General features: G+C 37.9%; 1 protein-coding gene across 1 annotated transcript in view; it reads left to right on the top strand.

Moving 5' to 3' along the window:
• The window catches only part of KLF8 (KLF transcription factor 8), a 342852-nt gene that overhangs the window by 203530 nt on the left and 126112 nt on the right, over positions 1-13210 (top strand). The window lies entirely within an intron of this gene.

Raw genomic sequence — 13210 nt, forward strand, 5'->3', positions numbered from 1 at the left:
TTTGGACAATAGAAACCAGTGACTTACAAATGACCTCATCCAATTCTTCAGAATATTAGGGTGTACACTTATATATGAGAGTTGTTAATCTTTGGTAACTTTTGGGAACACAGAGAATGGGCAGGGAATAGTGTCTTCATGTTAGTTTGGAGAGCAGACAGGCAGAAAACATAGGAAGGGCAGAAATACAAACTCAAAATTAAAAGTAATAGGTGAATCTGGTCCATCCTCAAGACCAGGCCAGTTAATGGGTCTACTTTCAGAGCTCTGGGGACCTATAGGTACCTCTGGTTAAGGTTTTCAGGATACATTGCAAGAGAATTTCAGGATACATGAACTAGATTACCACTACCCTTTTTACAACTCCCTCACTCCATCATCCTAGTATGTAAATTTCCTTTTTTCCAAGTTTTACAAATGATATATTTTCACACTTGTAAAGATAAGAAATGGTTCTTTAAAGCAAGCATTTCCTTAAGCATATTTTCAAACAAGTGCTATGTGGTTACAGGATGGAGAATAAAATCTAAGACCGTTCTTTAAAAGCCTTAGCTTAATAAGCTTTCTAAATTAAAAAATTATTTATTAAAGTTTCAACATTGCTTACAACTCTGAGTGTAACAAATGTGTAATGTGTGTTAAGACTGTGTATTTAAAGTGGGGATTTATTTAAGGTTTTTATTATAACAACCACGTATATAGTAATGATATCACTAATGATAACTTCATAGATTTTGTACTATCTTTACATTCATCTAAGAATAGGGATGGATTTAATTGCATTTAATTTAATGATATTTAATGATTGTATTTCCTTTTGGATGACCACCTCAAAAATTTTAAGATCAATTAAATTCATTGTCAGCTCCGTAAAGTTTTCTAAACATACCTCTATAAAATATATCTGGTAAACTTATAACTTTCTTAACAGAAATTAGAAAGAAATGGGAACTGGTTGTAAGAGAATACTTAACTGCTTCTGTCCTAAAAAGATCTAAACCTTAACTAGACTACTTAATGGTGTGTTGCAAGACATAATCACTATTGCTTTCAGGATCAACTAGTATAATTTTTCCAAAAGTCTCTGATGTGCTATACAAAAATTTTGCATTTCTGACATAAGGCCTTTGTTGGTTCAGTTAACTGAATTATTCAAACAACCAAGTCACCAAGCCGAGTCTAATCATCTTTCATCTCTCCAGATTATGTGTATCTGGTGGTGAGGGAGATCAACCATTTATCTTTTCTCATTCTGGCAGGGGCATGATTCTTATGTGACACATATTAAGCTTTGTCTTGAGTCAATTATAGTTTATTGTATCACTTACATTGATGAATAATGGGAAGGTTGCCTTTGGGAGTATAATCTTTTTGTAAATATGTGTTGGCATACTATATGTCAGGCATTGAGAAAATTGTTAAAAACTAATTTTCAGTTCCTTCTATCTTCAGTCAGTTCAGTCACTCAGTCGTGTCTGACTCTTTGTGACCCCATGAACCGCAGCACACCAGGCCTCCCTGTCCATCACAAACTCCTGGAGTCCACACAAACCCATGTCCATTGAGTTGGTGATGCCATCCAACCATCTCATCCTCTGTCATCCCCTTCTCCTCCTGCCCTCAGCATCTTTCCCAGCATCAGGGTCTGTTCAAATGAGTCAGCTCTCTGCATCAGGTGGCCAAAGTATTGGAGTTTCAGCTTCAACATCAGTCCTACCAATGAACACCCAGGACTGATCTCCTTTAGGATGGACTGGTTGGATCTCCTTGCAGTGCAAGGGACTCTCAAGAGTCTTTTCCAACACCACAGTTCCAAAACATCAGTTCTTCAGTGCTCAGCTTTCTTTATAGTCCAACTCTCACATCCATACATGACCACTGGAAAAACCATAGCCTTGACTAGATGGACCTTTGTTGACAAAGTAATGTCTCTGCTTTTTAATATGCTGTCTTGGTTGCTCATAGCTTTCCTTCAAAGGAGTAAGCGTCTTTTAATTTCATGGCTGCAATCACCATCTGCAGTGATTTTGGAGCCTCCCCAAAAATAAAGTCAGCCACTGTTTTCACTGTTTCCCCATCTATTTGCCATGAAGTGATGGGACCGGATGCCATGATCTTAGTTTTCTGAATGCTGAGCTTTAAGCTAAGTTTTTCACTCTCCTCTTTCACTTTCATCAAGAGGCTCTTTAGTTCTTCTTCTCTTTCTGACATAAGACTGGTGTCATCTGCATATCTGAGGTTATTGATGTTTCTCCCGGCATTCTTGATTCCAGCTTGTGCTTCCTCCAGCCCAGCGTTTCTCATGATGTACTTCTATCTTAAATTGCTTCTTTTTGCCCACCATGCCCCCATTTGAAACTTAACCTTCCTTCAAGTACTATTATAGTCTTTTGCCCCCACAACAAGCTTTCCTTATCTCCTTAGCAATTCCTTAGAAATTGTATATCACTATCTGTTCTATTCAGTGGATACTTACCATAAATGAACTGCTTTTTAATGTACTTGCTTTCATATTTTTTCCTTAAAACAATATTTATAATATTTCTTTCAGTATTAATCTCAAATCAGTTGCTGTTTCTATGAAAGCTTACCTGATCCTTGCATACAGAGATAAACTCTTTTGAGTTTTCATATCATTTTACCTACATTATCTGGAAGCTTCACACCTCTGTTCCCTGTATTTTGGTCATTTGTGTATTTTTCTAAGCTTTTACCTCCTTTTCAGACAGAAATGTGCTTGAGGACATTACTATGATTGTTTCTTCAAAATATTTACCCAATAAACTTTCCCATGTAAACATAGGATAAATATATTATTGATGATCTCCTAAGATTTAGCTCCAAAATATCATGTTTTTGTCAGTGAAGGAGAACTTGATTGGGATGATTGACCTAGATGATCATGTAGTACAGCTGTCATCTAATTAAGAAGTAGAATGTGAATGAATAACATTGTCGTATCAGGCTCATTAATTTATCCAAAGATTATGTGAATCCTTGTTAGATGTATGTTCCAATTCTCATATAAAAATGTGTTCAATTCAGATGGTATACGTGAAGTTGGGTTTCTATTGAATTTATTATCCCCAACTCAGTTTTATCATCTAGCCTCAGTTTCCTCATCACTAAAATAATAGAGTAACTTGTGATTATAGATAATGTAAGTAAAATATTGGACCTAATGCCTAACTTCTAATAATTTCTAATGATTCTTAAGTAGGGAATCGAATCTCATCATTTTGTTACTAAATTTGTTTTATTTTAAATGTTGGTTTTTGTTTTTTTTCATTTTATGTTGTTTTAAATTGAAAGATAATTACTTTACAGTTTTCTGATGGTTTCTGCCTTACTTCAAAATGAAACAGTGACAAGCATGCATATAGACCAACTGTCTTAAACCTCCTTCTACCTCCCTCCTCATGCCAATACTCTAGGTTGTCACAGAACACTGACTTTCAGTTCCCTACATCATACAGCAAATTCCCACTGGCTATCTATTTTACATACGGAAATCTATATGTTTCAATATTACTCTCTCAAGGCAACCCACCATCTTGGATGTGAGAGTTAGACTGTAAAGAAGCTGAGCACCCACCAGAAAATTACTAGAGCTAATCAATGAATATAGTGAAGTTGCAGGATACAAAATTAACACACAGAAATCCTTTGCAATCCTATACACTAACAATGAGAAAACAGAAAGAGAAATTAAGGAAACAATTCCATTCACCATCACAATGAAAAGAATAAAATACTTAGGAATGTATCTACCTAAAGAAACAAAAGACCTATATATAGAAAACTATAAACCACTGATGAAAGAAATCAAACATGACACAAATAGATGGAGAAATATACCATGTTCGTGGATTGGAAGAATCAATATAGTGGAAATGAGTATACTACCCAAAGCGTTCTATAGATTTAATGCAATCCCTATCAAGCTACCCACGGTATTTTTCAGAGAACTAGAACAAATAATGTCACAATTTATATGGAAATACAAAAAAAACCTCGAATAGCCAAAGCAGTCGTGAGAAACAATAATGGAACTGGAGGAATCAATCTGCCTGACTTCAGACTATACTACAAAGCTACAGTCATCAAGACAGTATGGTACTGGCACAAAGACAGAACTATAGATCAATGGAACAGAATAGAAAGCCCAGAGATAAATCCATGCACTTATGGATACTTTATCTTTGATAAAGGAGGCAAGAATAACAATGGAGAGAAGACAATCTCTTTAAGAAGTGGTGCTAGGAAAACTGGTCAACCACTTGTAAAAGAATGAAACTAGAACACTTTCTAACACCATACACAAAAATAAACTCAAAATGGATTATAGATCTAAATGTAAGACCAAAAACTATAAAACTCCTAGAGGAAAATATAGGCAAAACACTCTCTGACGTAAATCAGAGCAGGATCCTGATGACCCACCTCCCAGATAATGGAAATAAAAGCAAAAATAAACAAATGGGACCTAATTAAACAGCTTCTCACAAGGAAGGAAATTATAAGCAAGGTGAAAAGACAGCCTTCGGAATGGGAAAAAAAAAATAGAAAACGAAGCAACAGACAAAGGATTAATCTCAAAAATATACAAGCAGCTCATGCAACTCAATTCCAGAAAAATAAACAACACAATCAAAAAATAGGCCAAAAAACTAAACAGACATTTCACCAAAGACATACAGATGGCTAACAAACACACGAAAATATGCTCAACATCACTCATTATCAGAGAAATGAACATCAAAACCACAATGAGGTACCATTTCATGCCAGTCAGAATGGCTGCTATCCAAAAGTCTACAAACAATACATGCTGGAGAGGCTGCGGAGAAAAGGGAACCCTCTTACACTGTTGGTGATAATGCAAACTAGTATAGCCACTATGGAGAATAGTGTGGAGATTCCTTAAAAACCTGGGAATATACCTGCCATATGACCCAGCAATCCCACTACTGGGCATACACACCGAGGAAACCAGAATTGAAAAAGACATTTGTACCCCAATGTTCATTCCAGCCCTGTGTACAATAGCTAGGTCATGGAAGCAACCTAGATGTCCATCGGCAGATGAATGGATAAGAAAGCTGTGGTATATATACACAATGGAATATTACTCAGCTATTAAAAAGAATGCATTTGAATCAGTTCTGATGAGGTGGATGAAACTGGAGCCTATTATACAGAGTGAAGTAAGTCGGAAAGACAAACACCAATACTGTATATTAACAGACACACACACACACACACACACACACATACATATATATATATATATATATATATATGGAATTTAGAAAGATGGTAATGGTGACCCTATATGTGAGACAAAAAAAGAGACACAGATGTAAAGAACAGACTTTTGGACTCTGTGGGAGAAGGCAAGGGTGGGATGATTTGAGACAATAACATTGAAACATGTATATTATCATATGTGAAACAAATTGCCAGTCCAGGTTCGATGCATGAGACAGGGTTCTTAGGCCTGTTGCACTGGGATGACCCTGAGAGATGGGATGGGAAGGGAGATGGGAGGGGGTTCCAGGATGGGGAACACGTACTCCCATGGCTGATTCATGTCGATTTATGGCAAAACCACTAAAATATTGTAATTAGCCTCCAATTTAGATAAATTTATTATTATTTTCTTTTAAAAGAAGCTGAGCACCAAAGAATTGATGCTTTTGAACTTTTGTACTGGAGAAGACTCTTGAGAGTCCCTTGGATAGAAAGGAGATCAAACCAGCCAATCCTAACAAAAATCAGTCCTGAATATTCATTGGAAGGACTGATGCTGAAGCTGAAACTACAATATTTTGGCCACCTGATGTGAAGAGCCAACTCATTGGAAAAGACCCTGATGCTGGGGAAAATTGATGGCAAGAGAAAGGTGTGGCAGAAGATGAGATGGTGGGATAGCATCACCAACTCAATGGACATGAGTTTGAGCAAATTCCAGGAGATGCTGAAGGACAGAGAAGACTGGCGTATTACAGTCCATGGGGTATCAAAGAGTTGGACACAATTTAGCTACTAAACAACAACAAAAACAATCTATATGCTTCAATGCTACTCTTTCAAGTCATGCCACCTTCTCCCTCCCTCATTGTTGACAGAAGTCTGTTCTTTATGTCTGTGTCTCCTTTGCTGCCTTGTATATAGGATCATCCGTAGCCTCTTTCTAGATTCCATATGTATACGTTAATATACAATATTTGTCTTTCTTTCTGAGGTACTTCACTCTATAAAGGGCTTACATTGTGGCTCATGTGATTAAGAATCCACCTGCAGTGTGTGAGACCTGGGTTCTATCCCTGGGTTGGAAAGATACGTTGGAGAAGGGAAAGGCTACCCACTCCAGTATTCTGGCCTAGAGAATTCCATGCACTGTATAGTCCATGGGGTCCCAAAGAGTTGGACACGACTGAGTGAATTTCACTTACACTTACTTACTCACTCTGTATAAGAGGCTCTAGGTTCACCCTGAGCATTGAGTGACAGGCACATTTGGTCTTTGCGTACAAAATGAAGCAGGGAAAAGGCTATCAGCGTTTTGCCAAGAGAACGCACTGGTCATAGCAAACACCCTCTTCAACAGCACAAGAGAAGACTCTACACGTGGATATCACCAGAAGGTCAATGCTGAAATCAGGTTGATTATATTCTTTGCAGCCAAAGATGGAGAAGCTCTATATTGTCAGCAAAAACAAGGCCAGGAGCTGACTGTGGCTCAGATCATGAAATCCTTATTGCCAAATTCAGACAAAAATTAGAGATACCAAGGGAACATTTCACGCAAAGATGGGCTCAATAAAGGACAGAAATGGTATGGACCTAACAGAACCAGAAGATATTAAGAAGAGGTGGCAGGAATACACAGAAGAACTATACAAAAAATATCTTCATGACCCAGATAACCACGAGAGTGTGATCACTCACCTAGAGCTAGACATCCTGGATTGTGAAGTCAAGTGGGCCTTAGGAAGCATCAGTATGAACAAACTAGTGGAGGTGATGGAATTGAAGTTGAACTGTTTCAAATCCTAAAAGGTGATCCTGTGAAAGTGCTGCACTCAATATGCCAGCACATTTGGAAAACTCAGCAGTGGCCACAGGACTGGAAAAGTTCAGTTTTCATTTCAATCCCAAAGATAGACAAAGCCAAAGAATGCTGAAACGACCATACAATTGGACTCATGTCACACGCTAGCAAAGTAATGCTCAAAATTCTCCAAGCTAAGCTTCAACAGTATGTGAACCACGGACTTCCAGTTGTTCAAGCTGGATTTAGAAAAGGCAGAGGAACAAGAAATCAAATTGCCAACATCCGTTGGATCATAGAAAAAGCAAGAGAATTCCAGAGAAACATCTATCTCTGGTTAATGACTACGTCAAAGTCTATGACAGTGTGGATAAGAGCAAACTGTGGAAAATTCTTAAAAAGATGGAAATGCCATACCACCTTACCTGTCTCCTGAGAAGTCTGTATGCAGATCAAGAAGCAACACTTAGAACTGGACATGGAACAACCAGACTGGCTCCAAATCAGGAAAGGAGTATGTCAAGGCTATATATTGTCACCCTGCTTATTTAACTTATATGCAGAGTACATCATGAGAAATTTCAGGCTGGATGAAGCACAAGCTGGAATCAAGATTTCCAGGAGAAATATCAATAACTCCAGATATGCAGATGACACCAGCCTTATTGCAGAAAGTGAAGAAGAACTAAAGAGCCTCTTGATGAAAGAGGAGAGTGAAAAAGTTGGTTTAAAGCTCAACATTCAGAAAACTAAGATCATGGCACCTGGTCCCATCACCTCATGGCAAATAGATGGGGAACCAATGGAAGCAGTGAGAAACTTTATTTTTTTGGGTTCCAAAATCACTGCAGATGGTGACGACAGCCATGAAATTTTAAAGGATACTTGCTCCTTGGAAGGAAAGTTATGACCAACCTAGACAGCATATTAAAAGGGAGAGATATTACTTTGCCAACCAGGGTCCATCTAGTCAAAGCTATGGTTTTTCCAGTAGTCATGAATGAATGTGAGAGTTGGACCATAAAGACAGCTGAGCACAGAAGAGTGGTTGCTTTTGAACTGTAGTGTTGGAGAAATCTCTTGAGAGTCCCTTGGACTGCAAGGAGATCCAACCAGTCCATCCTGAAGGAAATCATCTCTGAATATTCATTGGAAGGACTGATGCTGAAGCTGAATCTCTGATCCTTTGACCGCCTGATGCAAAGAAATGACTCATTGGAAAATACCCTAATGCTGGGAAAGATTGAAGGTAGGAGGAGAAGGGGTCAACAGAGAATCAGATGGTTGGATGGCATCACTGACTCGATGGAAATGAGTGTGAGCAAGTTCTGGGAGTTGGTGATGGACAGGGAGGCCTGGCGTGCTGCAGTCCATGGGGTTGCAAAGTGTTGGACATGACTGAGTGACTGAACTGAAGTGAAATGAACTGAGGTTCATCCACCCTATTAGAACTGACACAAATATGTTCTTTTCTATAGCTGAGTAATATTTCATTGTGTATCTATACCACAACTTCTTTATCCATTCATTTATCAATGGACATCTAAGCTAATTCCATGTCTTAGTTATTGTAAGTGGTGCTGCAAGGAACATTGGGGACATTTGTCTTTTTCAATTATAGTTTCCTCAGGCTTTACTGGAATTACTGGGTCTTATGCAAGTTTTATTCCTAGTTTTTAAAGTAATATACATACTGTTCTCCATATTGGCTCTATCAATTTTCATTCCCAATAGTACAAGTGGGTTCCCTTTGTTCCACACCCTCTCCTTAATTTATTGCTTGTAGATTTTTTTATGGTGGCCATTCTGACTGGGGTCAGATGACAGCTCATTGTAGTTTTGATTTGCATTTCTCTAATAAAGAGCAGTATTGAGCATCTTTTCATGTGTTTATTTGCCACTTGTATGTCTTCTTTGGAGAAATGTCTGTTTAGGTCTTTTGCCCACTTTTTGATTGGGTTGTTTATTTTTCTGGTGTTGAGCTGCATGAGCTGCTTGTATAATTTGGAGGTTTATTTTTATCAATTGTTTCATTTGCTCTTAGTTTTTCCGATTCTGAGGTCTGTCTTTTCCCCTTGTTTATAGTTTCCTTCTTGTACAAAAGCTTTTCAGTTTAATTACGTCACATTTGTTTATTTTTGTTTTTTATTTATCCCCATTACTTTAGGAGGTGGGTCATAGAGGATCTTTCTGTGATTTATGTCACAGAGTGTTCTGCCTATATTTTCCTCTAAGGGTTTTGTAGTTTCTGCTCTTACATTTAGGTCTTTAATCCATTTTGAGTTTGTTTTTGTGTATGGTGTTAGGAAGTGTTCTAATTTCATTCTTTTACATGGAACTGCCCTATTTTACCAGCACCAATTATTGCAGTGATCGTCTTTTCTTCCATTGTATATTTTTGCCTCCTTTGTCAAAGATAAGATGCCCATAGGTGTGTTGATTTATCTCTGGGCTTTCTATTGAGATGTCTTGTGGATATTAATTAGGTCCAACTGGTCCAATGTATTGTTTAAAGCTTGTGTTGCCTTATTAGTTTTCTGTCTGAATGATCTGTCCATTGGAGTGAGTTGAGTGTTTAAATTCCCCACTATTACTATGTTACTGTTCACTTCCCCTTAATAGTTGTTAGCATTTGCCTATTGAGGTGCTCCTATGTTGGGTGCATATATATTTATAACAGTTACATCTTCATGGATTGACCCCTTGATCATTATGTAGTGTCCTTCTTTGTCTCTTGTTATGCTCTCTATTTTAAAGTGTATTTTATCAGATATGAATATTGCTACTCCTTCTTTCTTTTGATTTCTGTTTGCATGGAATATTTTTTCTCTCTCCTCAATTTCAGTCTGTATGTATCCCTAGGTCTGAGTTGGGTCTCTTGTAGACAGCGTATATAGGAGTCTTTTTTTTCCCCAAATTATTTTTATTAGTTGGAGGCTAATTACTTTACAATATTGTAGTGGTTTCTGCCATACATTGACATGAATCAGCCATGGATTTACATGTGTTCCCCATCCTGAAACCCCCTCCCACCTCCCTCCTCATCCCATCCCTCTGGGTCATCCCAGTGCACCAGCCCCGAACACTTGTCTCATGCATCCAACCTGGACTGGCGATCTGTTTCACACTTGATAATATGCATGTTTCAATGCTGTTCTCTCAGATCATCCCACCCTCGCCTTCTTTGTAGTCTTGTTTTTGTATCTCTTCAGCCAATCTGTGTCCTTTGATTGGAGCATTTTGACCTTTTACATTTAAGATGATTATTGATATGTATGACCTTATTACCATTCACTTTATTGTTTTGGGTTTGTTTTTATAGGACTTTTTGTTGTTGTTGTGTTTCCTATCTATAGAAATTCCCCTAGCATTTGTTGAAGAGCTGGTTTGGTGGTGCTGAAATCTCTTAACGTTTGCTTGTCTGTAAAACTTTTGCTTTTTCCTTCAAATCTGAATGAGATGCTTACTGGCTAGAGTAATCTTGGTGTAGGTTTTTCCCTTTCATCACTTTAAGTATATCCTGTCATTCCCTTCTGGCTTGCAGAGTTACTGTTGAAAGATCAGCTGTTAGCCTTACGGGGATCCCCTTGTATGTTATTTGTTGCTTTTCCCTTGCTGCTTATAATATTTGTTCTTTGTGTTTAATTTTTGTTAGTATTATTATATAGAGAAATATGTATTGGCATGTATTCATTTGGGTTTATTCTGTATGGGACTCTCTGAGCTTCCTGGATTTGGGGGAATATTTTCTTTCTTATTTTAGAGAATTTTTTGACTATAATCTCCTCAAATATTTTCTTATGCCCTTTCCTTTTTTCTAATTCTTCTGGGACCTATATGATTTGAATGTTGGGGAGCTTAATGTTGTCCCAGAGGTCTCTGAGACTGTCCTCATTATTTTTTATTCTTTTTCCTTTTTTTCTTCTCTGCTACAGTTATTTCCACCATCTATCTTCCACTTCATTTAAACGTTTTTCTAATTCAGCTTCCCTACTGTTGGTTCCCTCCAGTGTATTTTTAATTTCAGTTATTGTGTTGTTCATTCAGTTCAGTTCAGTCACTCAGTCGTGTCCCCATGGACTGCAGCACACCAGGCTTCCCTGTTCATCACCAATTCCTGGAGCTTGCTTAGACTCATGTCCATCAAATCGGTGACACCATCCAACTATCTTATCCTCTGTTGTCCTCTTCTCCTCCTGCCTTCAATCTTTCCCAGCATTAGGGTCTTTTCCAATGAGTCAGTTCTTCGCATCAGGTGGCCGAGGTATTGGAGTTTCAACTTCAGCATCAGTTCATTATTGATTGTTTATTCTTTCTTCTTAGTCCTCATTAAACATTTCTTGTAGTGTATTGACACGTGCATCTATTTATCGATGTCTCCATTTTATTTTCAAGGTATTGGATCATCTTTACTACCATTACTCTGGATTCTTTTTCAAGTAGACTGTTTATTTCCTGTTCCTGTGTTTGGTCTTGTGGGCTTTTACCAAGTTTCTTCATATGCTGCATATTTCTCTGTCTTTTCATTTTGTTTAATTTACTGTGTTTGGGGTCTCCTTTCTGAAGGCTGGAAGGTCACAGTTCTTCTTAATTTTGGAGTCTGTCCCCTGTGGATGGGGTTGGGCCAATGCCTTTTGAAGGTTTCCTGGTTGGGGGGACTTGTGCCTATGTTCTGATAGATGGAGCTGGGTCTTGTCTTTCTGGAGGGCAGTGCCATTCCAGTGCTGTGTTTTGGTGTCTATGGGTTCTGTATGGCTTTGGGCAGGCTGTCTGCTAATGTTCAGGGTTGTGTTCCTGTTTTGCTGAAGAATTGATGTGGGGCATCTGGCATTGGAGCTTTCTGGCCTTTGGGTGTGGCTTGGTCTTAGTACTGAGATGGAGGCCTCTGGGAGGGCTCTGGCCTATTAATGTTCCATGGAGTCCCGAGTTCTCTGGTGGTCAAAGGTCTTGGATTTGAGTCTCTTGCCTCTGGGATTCAGTCCCTACCCCTTACAGTAGCATCAAAACTTCACAGGTCACACAGCACAGAAGACCAAACCCCTAGACTAATGGTTAAACAACTCTCAACAGCCATGAACTCCCAAAGAGATTTACACACTTACATAGGGAAAAGAACATGGAAGAAGGAGAAAAGGGGGAGGGGGTAAAAGGACAAGAAAAGGTGTCAAAAGAGAAGAGAGCAATCACGCCAATAATCAAACCCCTAAGTGAAAATCAACACTAAAATTTAGACTATCAAAGATACAAAATTAAAATCAAAAGATCAAAAAGCAAAAATCAAAAACATAGAAAGAATTAGACAGAATCAGATACAAACCATGAAAAACAAAATTCAAAGACACAGAATTTATTTTTTTAATCGTTTTTTTAATTAATAATTTTTAATTGAAAGATAATTACATAATTTTGTTGTTTTCTTTCAAACCTCAACATTAATCATCCATAGGTGTACATATATCCCCTCCCTTTTGAACATACCTCCCATCTCCCTCCTTATCCCACACCTCTAAGTTGATACAGAGCCCCTGTTTGAGTTTCCTGAACCATACAGCAAATTCCCATTGGCTCTCTACTTTACATATGGTAATGTAACTTTCCATGTTACTCTTTCCATACATCTCACACTCTCGTCCCCTCTCTCTATATCCTTAAGTCTATTGTCTATGTCTGTTTCTCCATTGCTGCCCTGTAAATAAATTCTTCAGTACCATTTTTCTAGATTCTGTATATATACATTAGAATACAATATTTGTCTTTCTCTTTCTGACTTACTTCACTCTGTATAATAGGTTCTAGCTTCATCCACCTCATTAGAACTGACTCAAATACATTCCTTTTTATGGCTGAGTAATTTTCCATTGTGTATACGTACCACAACTTATCCATTCATCTGTCGATGGACATCTAGGTTGCTTCCATATTCTATTATTCTTCCATGTGCTATTGTAAATAGTGTTGCAATGAACAATTGGATACGTGTCTTTTTCAATTTTGGTTTCCTCAGGGTATATGCTTAAGAGTGGGATTGCTGGGTCATATGGTGGTTTTATTCCTAGTTTTTTAAGGACTCTCTATACTGTCTTCCATAGTGGTTGTGTCAATTTACATTCCCATTAAAAATGCAAGAACATTCCCTTTTCTACACACCCTCCT

This window comes from Dama dama, chromosome X (genome assembly GCF_033118175.1).
Source record: "Dama dama isolate Ldn47 chromosome X, ASM3311817v1, whole genome shotgun sequence".
Lineage (NCBI taxonomy): Eukaryota > Metazoa > Chordata > Mammalia > Artiodactyla > Cervidae > Dama > Dama dama.